The following is a 12,629-nucleotide window of genomic DNA, read 5'->3' on the forward strand; positions in this document are numbered from 1 at the left end:
TTGTGCCAGTGTTTCTACATTTTTCATCTACATGTTGTAAGGGCTTTCTTTCATGTTGTAGACCACAAAATAATAACTTATTTATAGTTGAGATACAGGTTTTCAGAAAAACAAAATAAATTATAAAATGATAAATCTCATAATTGAGCCTTTAAACCAGGAGCCTTTTAAGAAAAAGGATGAATCAGAAGTTTCAATTATTATATTGATTAAAAAACAAAAACTGCAGATGGGATTATTGAAAATGCACATTCATTCTCTGCCAGCAGGAGGCGCTTTTGGAGAGGCAGAAATATAGATTTCCACCAAGTTTCTTATTGGTGTAGACACTTGAAGCATGAGCATGCGCATTCCTTTGTGTACGATTTTGTAATTGATTTGGCCATATTACAGAAATATTTTGTGCTAACTACAGAATCATATCTTATTATCTGTTTAGTAAGTGTGGTAATTTAAGTTGAAGTTATTGTTTACAAATAAAGGCTTGTTCTTCAGGCTGAATAGAGCTGTTTTACATTTGCACGTCATTCATATTTCCATGAGGGTCTGCGGATCAGCACAAAGTTGGGATTTTTTATGAAAATGATGATAATTCACAGTATTGACAGTACTGGACAAACACAAACATAAGCGGCTGATTTTACGTTTTAAAGTACAACTGTTTTTGTTGTTGTTTAAGGAGATGAGTTGTACATAGGACATACACCACAAACATAATTTTGTATAAATTGCTAATAAAATATTTTCATGGCAAATTCATGTTTCCTTTTTTATCTCTTAAAATATTTGAGCTTATATATTGGTTTTCTTATAGTTTTTAAAGGTTCCTATTTTATAGTACATACAGTAAGTGGCCATGTGTTATGGAGCCAACAGAACAGGAAACATGCAGATCTAAATGAAAGCTTTATTAGACCACATGGTAAGACAGGCTAAGATCAGACACCCGCAAACAAGAACAGAGGAGACAAAATGAAGAGTAATGCATAGGCGCGCGTGGATCTGCAAACAATATTTAATAGGGTAGTCCAGTGGAGTCATCCGTATCCAGTCATCTGTGATGATCAGGCAAGGGGTAGACAATGTCCAACAGGGGCAAGACTAGAGAGGAAAACTAAGGCAGGTATGTACAGCTATAAATAATACAGCTATGTATGTATCCACCTACTCATTGTGAGTGTGTGTGTTCTAATCTGTGTATGTACGGGATGAAATCAGTTTCAGTTATTAGTACTCACTGTAGCCATATAGGCCTAGCTGCATACAGTACCTATATCAAATATAAAATCACTTGGAGCTGTAAATCTTTGCAATATATGTAGGCTACGTGAGGACTTTAAAGAAGGTGAGTAAAACAGACCTTCACTGTGATGAGGCTAAGTAATAACCTATTATAACCACACACACAAAAAAAATAAAAAATAAATAAATAAATCTTAAGGAGATATTCAGTAAAAAGTATAGTTCTATTTTATAGCGATTCCTGGTTCGAGGATCAAGCCACAAAAACTAGTAATTTAATTTGTGCATAAATAGCCTTCATATAAAAGTATAAATAAAAATATACAGCAGAGAAGTGATAGGAATATTTATTGCTTAAGCACGCACTTAAGCACATTAAAAAATAATATTTGCTGTAGATCTGATTTAATAAAAGTTGTTTTAGTAAAAAACAAAACAAAAAAAACATTCTAAATATATGCAAAGATATATTGTTTTAGCATTGCAAGGTTTTATTATCCACTCAGCTGCTCAGCTGATGGTCAGGGCTGTTTGTTATTATTGTCTTATTTGTATCTGCGGTTGTGCTTTAAAATTAAATTAAGACACAATTGTGGGTTTGTCCAATGTCTTACTGAACTACAATAATTTATCATCATATTATCATAATCAGTTTGAGCTTATTCACCGATCTTAATGTAAATATGAAGAACATACATTTAAATATATACAGTATAATACAAAATATTATTATCCAAAATAGCTAAATCTCAAACGGTGGATCATTTTTATCAGCATAACGCCCAGCTCTTAAACTGCACAATGTTAAATCATCTGTCTGCTTTGAAACAATGTGTATTGTGAAAATCTGACTTTATTTAATGTGATATAGGTATAGGACTATATCGTGGCCACTTATTACGTGAGCAGCACATAATACACAGCTCTGTTCTGCCCGAAGCAGGCTACTCAGAGATGCAATCACCAGGTGTTTGTTTGTAACTTAATCTAACAAATCGAACTAATTCGTCTTAAGTTCAATAAAACATTAGCCAATCGATTCTAACTAAAATCTCTGTTGATTTGTGTTAAATATTTCAGTAGTACAGTAAAACAGCATAGATCATTCATAAAACCATACATAAAAGAATGCGCATGCTCCTGTCTCAAGCGTCTACGCCAATAAGCTCTGCTGCATTATAAACCAATTAAATTTGGGGGTGGGTCACCCATCGTCCAGGCTGCATTCTGGAGTACTTGGTTTCCCCGGTAACGGGGCTGTAAACAAAGCAGCGCTTCGCTCATAAATGCTGCTTTATCAGATCAAATGAAAACGCCAACTAAACTTTTCTGAAGTCAGTCAGTTCCCTAAAGAGATTCATTCATATGAAGAGTCCACTGTTGAGTTACCAACGATAGCTTGTGTGCCCGGGCTCATACACTCTCCAAAGACTGTCTAGTTCTAAGCTTTAAAATACATTAATTTTTAGTTATTTTAACTACTCATTTAAAATAAATAAATAAATAATAATAGTAAAAAAAGGAAATTATACATTTACACACCCAAAGATTATATCAACCAAAAATGTAACTGTATGCGTCCTCTACTTGGGTCCTTCTCATAAATGAGTAAGCAGCATTCAAAACAATAATCATAATGCGCACTGTTGCTCAATATTTAATTACAGCTTCAGAAGCATGATATTTTCATTTGCTACAAGCATACACAAGAAGCACATTCAACTCACACACGGGGTAATAGAAAACGTGAACAGCAACCGTTCGCATGTCCATGCTTAATGCACAACTCGTATATGAAAAGCATTTTAGGAGCCCTTGGCTTTTGGGGGCCCAAGGCGGTCGCCTACCTTTGCCTAATGGGTAAGTCTGCCTCTGAGCAGTGAGTCATATGAAGCTGTATTTCATCATACTGCTCATGCTGCGCCTGTAATTGCTTGTTATATATTCAAGCTCTTGACTCTTTCCACAGCACTGAATGAGCTTCATTACATCTGCATTAAGGAATTACATCTATGTCTAAGAGGGAAAATGCAAATTCAATTATGGTGCCATTGATGGCTTAGATTTATCAGGGCTTTTTAGCTTTTGAGAAATGTCTGTCTTCATAATGTCAATGATATCATCAATTGCTGCATAAAATACTTCAATCAGTTACATTCGATGTTATTACGTGCACAACTTCTATTCCATCATATGTTCACTATGAAACAGACTCTGATTCTGATTAGATGAGAGCGTTTGAAGTTGCTGTAAATGTCTGTCTGCTCACATCTGTGATGCACATTCTACAGTAAATTCATGAGCAAAGCTGCTGTTTCTCGGCAACCGTACACAGCTACGGTTAAGTTAATGAGCTGTATTACCTGTTAATTACAATTATTAAAAGTATTAATTTTTACTATTTATTAAACACTACCACATTTTTTTCTTTGCAAAATTGCAGCAGGCAACATTTAAAACCATTCATACTTTAATCTGAACTAGTCACCAAACAAACTGTAGAAAGAATGTTTTCAAACGGACTTCCTGGAAACACCCCTGTCTGCCACTGGTCAGACAAACAGAGAGTCTTTCTCCACTGGCTGGCTGTGACTTACAGTTTACTGAGGATTTGGCCTACAAATGGCTTATTCACAGTGACTTTGCATATTTTTGCAAACATGAGAAAGTATTTTAATATAAAAAAAGAATTTAACACACCATCTTTAATTGGTTTTGGTTGAAATAATTCTCCTTCTGTATGGTTACTCACAGCTTCATTAGCACCTTAGACCAGCTTGTGTTTAACATGCTCAAACATATTTTTGTAGCAACAGTGGCTTTCTTATTTTCATCATGGTTGTGTCTTTCGGCCTCTGTTATCAGAGCTTGTCTGTCTGAATTCAGTACGGTCTGTTTGAAGTAGGTCAGGCCTGCATTTCTAATGATGGTACGGTCTGCTGACCTCATAGCCCGTCTGTCTGCCCCGCCCCATAATAACCTCAATTGCCTGGTGACATAATGACACATGACCCTGTTAGAGCTGCAGTCAAATCAGTGGACGTTGCGTGGGCTCGTGGATCTGACGGGCCTCCAGGGCTCCGGTGTGCTGGCAGAGAACCAGCATCAATCAAGGCCAGACTGGATCGTCATCCCACGGCTGCGTTACAAAACTCACCGGCAGAGGGACACGCGAATGCCATGTGTGCGTGATGACCTGAACTCAAGGAGTTTCTTCACGTGCAGGAAGATGGAGCACTCTTCAGGCTTTGGGAAGATGGAGGGTTGTCCACAAAAACAACAACAACAAGTGTCACGTCATGTTTGAATGCTGCGAATGAAAGTCAGTAAGAAGAAAATGATAATTACTTGAATTTACTTTATTGCAATTACAACACTGAGATGCAGCTAAACGGAATTTATTTAGTCTAAAACATGTTTGTGTAACTGATTGAATTTCTTTATCAAGCAAACATTTACAGTACAAATTCAGCTAAACATCTGATTAAAAAAATCATAGCACACTATTTGAACTGCATGTTTTTCTTGCTGAACAAAAAAAATAAATAAATAAATAAATAAAACATTTTCTGTACTATCATAACCAGTACCATAAACATAAATCTATGCCTTGAAATAAAGTATTCATGGCTACACATGAACCATATGTCTAGAGTTGGGGATCATAGATTTTTCTAATGGGAAGATATGTGGAATGTAAAAAACATAAAGATCAGCTGGGTTCAAATGTCTCTTTCAGGGGCCTGAGAAAATGACAAAAACACGCAGCATATCTGTTCATTTCATTTTTCATGAGAGCAAGTTGGCAAATTCTGTCTGTTCCATGATATTCGATTATTAGAAAACCATCCAACTGTGGATTGACACTCTTCTGTGTTACTGTCACAAACTGGTAACAGAAATATTAATGTCATTTCAAGAATCACATCCTACTGTTCTTCTGTATGACAAGCAAAATACATTACAGAAATATACAACATAAATATGGATGAACAGTGCTGGTGGAGCTACTTTAAAACTGGTTTGGTATAAGTGACAAATGTAGAGCTGTTCAACTACATAACTTTTCAAAAAACAAAACAAAAAAAAAACTACAATTACTACCAATCAAGTGCACTGAAGCTACCAGAATACTGCAACAAAATGCATAAAATATCAAATGCTGAGCAACACCATTCAAGTAATGTACAATAAATACAAACATAATACTACAAAACACCAATTACATCCACCAATTTACTAATTTATTTGTATATTTTATTTCAGATTCAAAAAACAGTGATTAACAGCAGGTTTTAAATATTGTGCCAAGATGTAGGGGTTCAGATGAATCAGCTGATTGTTTATTTAATCAGTGAATTATTTACATAATGTGAACTGTGCAAACAAACCATTTCACTAAAACGAGAGAGTGCAAAGAGTGATTATTTGTTATTGTCTTTGATAGCTGAAACTAGCTGAACTACTGTAGCTCTACTGTGAAATGTGGTTGTTTTAGTAGCAACACTGCTTTACTTAGTAACAGCACTGGCATACAAAAATTAAAAAGAAAATAAATAAAATTGTAGTGAGGTAAAAAGAACCTGAGAGAAGAAAGCAACAACAAATGCTTGTCTCCCAATGTACACTTTTCATTCTATCACATAGATGACATTTGCCCTAAAAAATCTCTTGCATCATCTAAAATTAAGCCAATTTATTGGTTTGAAGATTATTATATTTCCTTTTTCATCTGTTTTGAGTAGAGACGCTTCCATTCCCATAATTAGGTTAATGACATTGTTTCACTGACATGATGCAATTAGGCGAAAAACTCCAGAACGCAGCTGACCGCCAGCATTTCCCAGGAATAATCAACTTGGCACTGAATATCATGTGCTGTGACAGAGGAAAGACTCATATGCACACACCGATACACACACAACACTCGTATACACACAACCACACATGCAAAGGGGACGAGTGCCAAAAATACTGTATCTTATGATTAAATATCCATGGATAAAACAACTTGATAGACAAAATAAAAATCACCACATCTGCAAGTAGAGTTCAAGGAAATGAAAAAAATCTTCCCTTAGAGGTTAAATGAAATGATACACTATATTTAAATCAAATAGTAACAAGTATTTGATATTTTGTGTATAAATTAGGCTGTGCCTTTTACACAAATCTGTGCTGTTTGCCTGCTGCAGTTAGTGTTAAACAATAACATTTGCATCTGTTGAAAGCAGGCACTAAATGAATATCATTTAAAAGCAACGTTTTGTACATTTTCTATTGATCATAGAAGCATGTATTCAGTAAATCATGTCAAAGAATGTTCTAACCAGTTCCAAATCCAGACTCAATGTTGACAAATTCAGTTTTCATCATTTTAAGGACGTGATCCATTTGGCTGGATTACAGTGTTGAAGTTACGATGTGGCAATAAAGTACAGCAGATTGCAAGAGTCCGCTGCACCCACTACATCCTAACATTCAGAACCGACCCGCAATATCAGAAATGTCACCATGCCTGTTGCGTTCAGCACATTTGGGCACATTTGCGGAGTTACCAGATTCAGGTAATTTCTTTAGCGAATCAGGCACTAAATAACTGCAGACAGTGCATGCAAATAAACAACCAGCTATGAGCATAGAGAGGACTCCATAGACAACAATGGATCATACATTTGGGCATCACTTCTGTCGAAAACATCTTCTGTCTCTGTCTTTCTTGTATGCACATGTGGGAATATGAATGCACTATAATTCTCTAGGTTGGCTAAAGCTCTCCTGGGATGAGCAGTTTCTGTTCCACTGATGTTAGACATCCTTCTAATGCCTGGTCCAAATAGCAGACCTCCGGTCACGCATCCATGGCTGCCGAGAAGCGATTGAAAGAGTGCATTTACACGTCTGTTCTCCATTCCAGACCTTACATGAATTTACGGGAGGAATATATCAGAATGGCTGAATGTTTATCCTTTTTCTGCAAACTTCACTGTGTCAGATGCGTATTTCACTCACATTTTAATCCCATCGAAATGCACGGGTGCCCAGTCCAGGTTTTATCCACCTTTATTTTTATTGTCTCAGCTCAATGTCCCGGAGCAATTGAAATCTTGAACACATTCCATTACAATCCTGAACACTCCAAAAAACTGCAATCCTCACCTCAGAAAACAAAAAGGATGCAAGGTGCCGAGCGCAGCGCTCCAGACGATCCCTCATGAGCGTTTTTGTAGAGGAGCAGATAGCCAGTGCAGATGTGGGTGGACAGGATTGACATGTAATGCACACTCTCAGAAAGTAGGCAGACTGCAGCCAGAGAATCATCAGCAGTGTGTGTGTGTGTGTGTTGTTTGACTCCAGCAGACAGACAGAGGCTTAGCCGGCAGCGAGACACAGTCAAACACACACAGCACGCACCGCCGCTTGACGAGCTTCATACTCTACAGCACTGCTGCACTGACTCTGACTGAGGATGGATGTTTGTTGGTTTGGAGGGAATGAGCTGTGCTTTTTTCTTTCATTCTTTCTTTCTCTCACTCACACATGGAGAGCTCAGGAATAAAACAGCATTTGAAACTGAAGCAGGTTTCATAGTCTCTCACTGATCACATATGGGATGCTATTCCACAGACTCTAGCTGGATGGCAGCAGCATCCGCCTGTAGGAGACGACAGAGCCCCGTCTGAAAGCTTGGTCTGAGATGATGAGACATGAAAATATCACAACATGTAGGATTTTAATGATATTCACATCTAACTAAATACATTTCAATGAACCCCCTCATTTCAGATCTGATGCATGGCTTATGAGCTCAAAAACACAGATTTGTAAATGCTTGTATATTGGTTGCATTTTTAAAAGGTTCAGTTTGGGTTGATTCAGGTTTATTGCTTTTTCTGTTGGGCTTAGACACAACTTTTACCAAATGGTTCTTCTGTGCGAATAACACAAAATGGATTTCTGTGCAATAATTCCTGCTTCAGGACAGAGTTGAGATGTTGATAGGTTATAAATGGCTCTCATGTTCTGTGGAGCGAATCCTCCCCCTCACAAGCCGCCAGCGAGACTCCTGCAGTTTGTTGTGTCTGACTAGCATGTGATGATGTAAGTATGTGTCATTTCAGGCCGTGGCGGATAATCAGACACATTCGACTGGCAGAAACGCAGCCTTAATCAGAAATTCACCTTTGAAGATTAATCATTTCATATTTACAAGCATCAAATTCATTGCCTAAAGGAAGAGTTCAACAAAAAATCTGAGTTCTGTCATTTATTACTTACCCTTGTGAATTCCCAAAGCTGCATTCTGTTATTCTCTCATGGAGCACACAGCAAAAAAAAGTATTAGAAATTTTTGAAGAATTGTCACACAGCTCTCACACACAGATCAAACTCCAAATTCCTGTCAAACTCCAAAGAGAGAAAAACTTAAGAAGTGTTGTCCATTAGGCTTCATATTGCACATTTTAAGTTTTCCCCTGGTGAAAAAGAAGTACACTTAAGCATACCTTTAAAAAGAATTCTTATTACAGAAATATTATACTTATGAAAGTGCATCTGCCTTCAAATGAAAATTTATTATAGTTTAAATTATGTATTAAATTATATAAACTTAAATTTACACTAATTCTTTACCTACTTTAGCAGGACTTAAGTAAATCTTTATATTGAATTTCTTAATTAATACTATTGCCATTGAAATATGGTTAAAGTGTACATCTAACAAGAATTAACTATTTACTGTAGGCCTATGGTAAGCTAAAATATATATTTAATGTAATTTCTATTGAAACATGTCATGTGTTTAAATATATTTGTAATTACACATTTGTAATGATGAAGCTGCAATTTAGAACAGTTTAAATGTAATGTCAAATAACACCCTACAGTTAAAATGACAGTGTAAAATCAAGTACTTTAGATGTGCTTTAGTATGCTAGTCAACACATCAAAACCTTTACTTCTATAAAGTATGGCAAAAGATTATTAAAATATAATTATTTAAAATGGCCTTTTATTTCATTAGTTTTTTATTATCTGCAAGTAAATTTTTCAAAACATACACAATCTGAAGTACACTACAAGCCCACATTCAGTAAGCATACTTCAGTTTCACAAGACTTTTAAAACCATGCAACAATTGTGTGTGTGTGTGTGTGTGTGTGTGTGTGTGTTTTGAGTCAGTTCCTAACTCTGAGCATCATGTGACTTAAGAAGTCTTCAGAAGAATGTAGCTTGCATGAGTCATGAGGACTACTGCTACAATACTTTTATGGTGCATTTTTTTTTTTTTTTTTTTTTTTTTTTTTGGTGCTGGTCACTATGAAATGCTCACTCGTTTTCCAGCATGAAACTTCAGCTTGAAATGGCATGAGGAAATAATGACAAAGCTCATTTTTTAGGTGAAATACTTCTTTAAGATTAAAGTCTCATACTCTCTAACAGAAGCTGTTCACAGGTTAGTTTTCATGAAGGTGTGTAAAAGTGCCACCATTGCAGATTAATGCTATTGGTTTGTGAGTGCAGCTTTACCTCTGAAAAGGTAGCAGTGTTTGGGAGGGGATTCATGGCATGTCAGAGTGTGTTTGAACACCTGCAGGAAGTCTCACACTGGCAGCAGAGGCACAGGAAGTCAGCTTTTCCATGGCTGACTTGGTCAACAAACACAGCCTCGCCCAGCACACCCAGTTGGGAGTGTACCGCACAGAGCTGTTAGTGTGCTCATTTCCCAGGGTGGGACTGGACCAGACCACAGCGTTATCTCCAAACATTTCCTAGGAAAACTCTGTTTTTGACTTTTGACTTCAGGGAGAAACCGTGAGGGCCGAATATCACCACTGTAGATGAGTAAAGATGGATTACATTGGAAAACCTCACAAGATCAGTCAATCAATCATTGATACATCTTTCAATTCAGACTGACTGTGGTGCAAATTAGGAACAGCTCAAAATGTTCCAGAGGAAAAGAAACAGGACAAAAAAACTGCCTGTGCCTATAATACCATAAACACTTGATTTTATTTTAAAGGTGCATACTGGACGAGTGCTTAAGATTTTCATCTTTTGACAGGAGTTTAAATAAGACTTTCAACAAGACATGCTTCTCTGTGATGAGGACACCTTTATTTTGACAACTGAATATCACATATTGGATGGAGCCAAATAAAAGATTACCATACAGGGAGCCAGCATTACCATACATGTTACTTCCAACTAAAGTTCAAAACCCAAAGAGATATTCTTTATAAAAGTTAAAAGTCAACCACACCCCCCTAAAACGGCTCGTTCTAACATGCCCCCACATGTCTACCTCACTGTGTGGGAATATTTGCATAACACCACCCAAATGTTCATGCAAAGAAAGAAGGCGTGACTTTGATTCTCGCTGTTGCCGCCAGCGCCATGTTGTGAAGACACTCTTGTTTCGTTGTAAAAGCGGAAATACTTTGTTTGGCCTTCCAAAAGAGTACACAACTAGAAATCAGTGGCTAACTTGTATTTACAACACTGTTCCAGAACAGTTCAACCCAGATATTTAGTGTCCAGCACATTTTATGGAGGACTGATTCCTGATCCTAGGAGAGAAGACCATAATGCCGGCTGTTCTCACTCACAGTCTGTAAGTACATTTACATATGTAAAGGATTTGCCACTGATCATTCAAACGCAAATTTTGAGTAGTGTAGAGCAGCAGTTCTCAATTCCACTGTACAAATTGTGAGTAAAAAAATAAATGGAATAATTTACAAATCTCATAAACTTATATTTTATTCACAATAGAATATAGATAACATATCAAATGTTGAAAGTGAGACATTTTGAAATGTCATGCCAAATATTGGCTCATTTTGGATTTCATGAGAGCTACACATTCCAACATTGGGACAGGTAGCAATAAGAGGCCAGGAAAAGTTAAATGTACAAATAAGGAACAACTGGAGGACCAATTTGCAACATATTAGGTCAACTGGCAACATGATTGGGTAAAAAAAGAGCCTCTCAGAGTGCAGTGTCTCTCAGAAGTTAAGATAGGCAGAGGATCACCAATTCCCCCAATGCTGCGGCGAAAAATAGTGGAGCAATATCAGAAAAGAGTTTATCATAGAAAAATTGCAAAGAGTTTGGAGTTATCGTCCTCTACAGTGCATAATATCATCCAAAGATTCAGAGAATCTGGAACAATCTCTGTGCGTAAGGGTCAAGGCCGGAAAACCATACTGGATGCCCGTGATCTTCGGGCCCTTAGACGGCACTGCATCACATACAGGAATGCTAGTGTAATGGAAATCACAACATGGGCTCAGGAATACTTCCAGAAAAGATTGTCGGTGAACACAATCCACCGTGCTATTCGCCGTTGCCGGCTAAAACTCTATAGGTCAAAAAAGAAGCCATATCTAAACATGATCCAGAATTGCAGGTGTTTTCTCTGGGCCAAGGCTCATTTAAAATGGACTGTGGCAAAGTGGAAAACTGTTCTGTGGTCAGACGAATCAAAATTTGAAGTTCTTTTTGGAAAACTGGGACGCCATGTCATCCGGACTAAAGAGGACAAGGACAACCCAAGTTGTTATCAGCGCTCAGTTCAGAAGCCTGCATCTCTGATGGTATGGGGTTGCATGAGTGCGTGTGGCATGGGCAGCTTACACATCTGGAAAGGTATATCCAAGTTCTAGAACAACATATGCTCGCATCCAGACGTCGTCTCTTTCAGGGAAGACCTTGCATTTTTTAACATGACAATGCCAGACCACATACTGCATCAATTACAACATCATGGCTGCGTAGAAGAAGGATCCGGGTACTGAAATGGCAAGCCTGCACTCCAGATCTTTCACCCATAGAAAATATTTGGCGCATCATAAAGAGGAAGATGCAACAAAGAAGACCTAAGACAGTTGAGCAACTAGAAGCCTGTATTAGACAAGAATGGGACAACATTCCTATTCCTAAACTTGAGCAACTTGTCTCCTCAGTCCCCAGACGTTTGCAGACTGTTATAAAAAGAAGAGGGGACACAACACAGTGGTAAACATGGCCTTGTCCCAACTTTTTTGAGATGTGTTGATGCCATGAAATTTAAAATCAATTTATTTTTTCATTAAAATTATACATCTTCTCAGTTTAAACATTTGATATGTCATCTATGTTGTATTCTGAATAAAATATTGAAATGTGAAACTTCCATATCATTGCATTCTGTTTTTATTCACAATTTGTACAGTGTCCCAACTTTTTTGGAATCGGATTTGTAGTATCTGTGCAATCATTTGCAATCAAGTCAACGATATTGCTGTAAATGAAGTGTCCCCAACTAAGCAAGCCAGAGGTGACAGCGGCAAGGAACCAAAACTCCATCTGTGACAGAATGGAGAAAAAACCTAGGGAGA

The sequence above is a fragment of the Cyprinus carpio genome, unplaced genomic scaffold, assembly GCF_018340385.1.
Source record: "Cyprinus carpio isolate SPL01 unplaced genomic scaffold, ASM1834038v1 S000006714, whole genome shotgun sequence".
Lineage (NCBI taxonomy): Eukaryota > Metazoa > Chordata > Actinopteri > Cypriniformes > Cyprinidae > Cyprinus > Cyprinus carpio.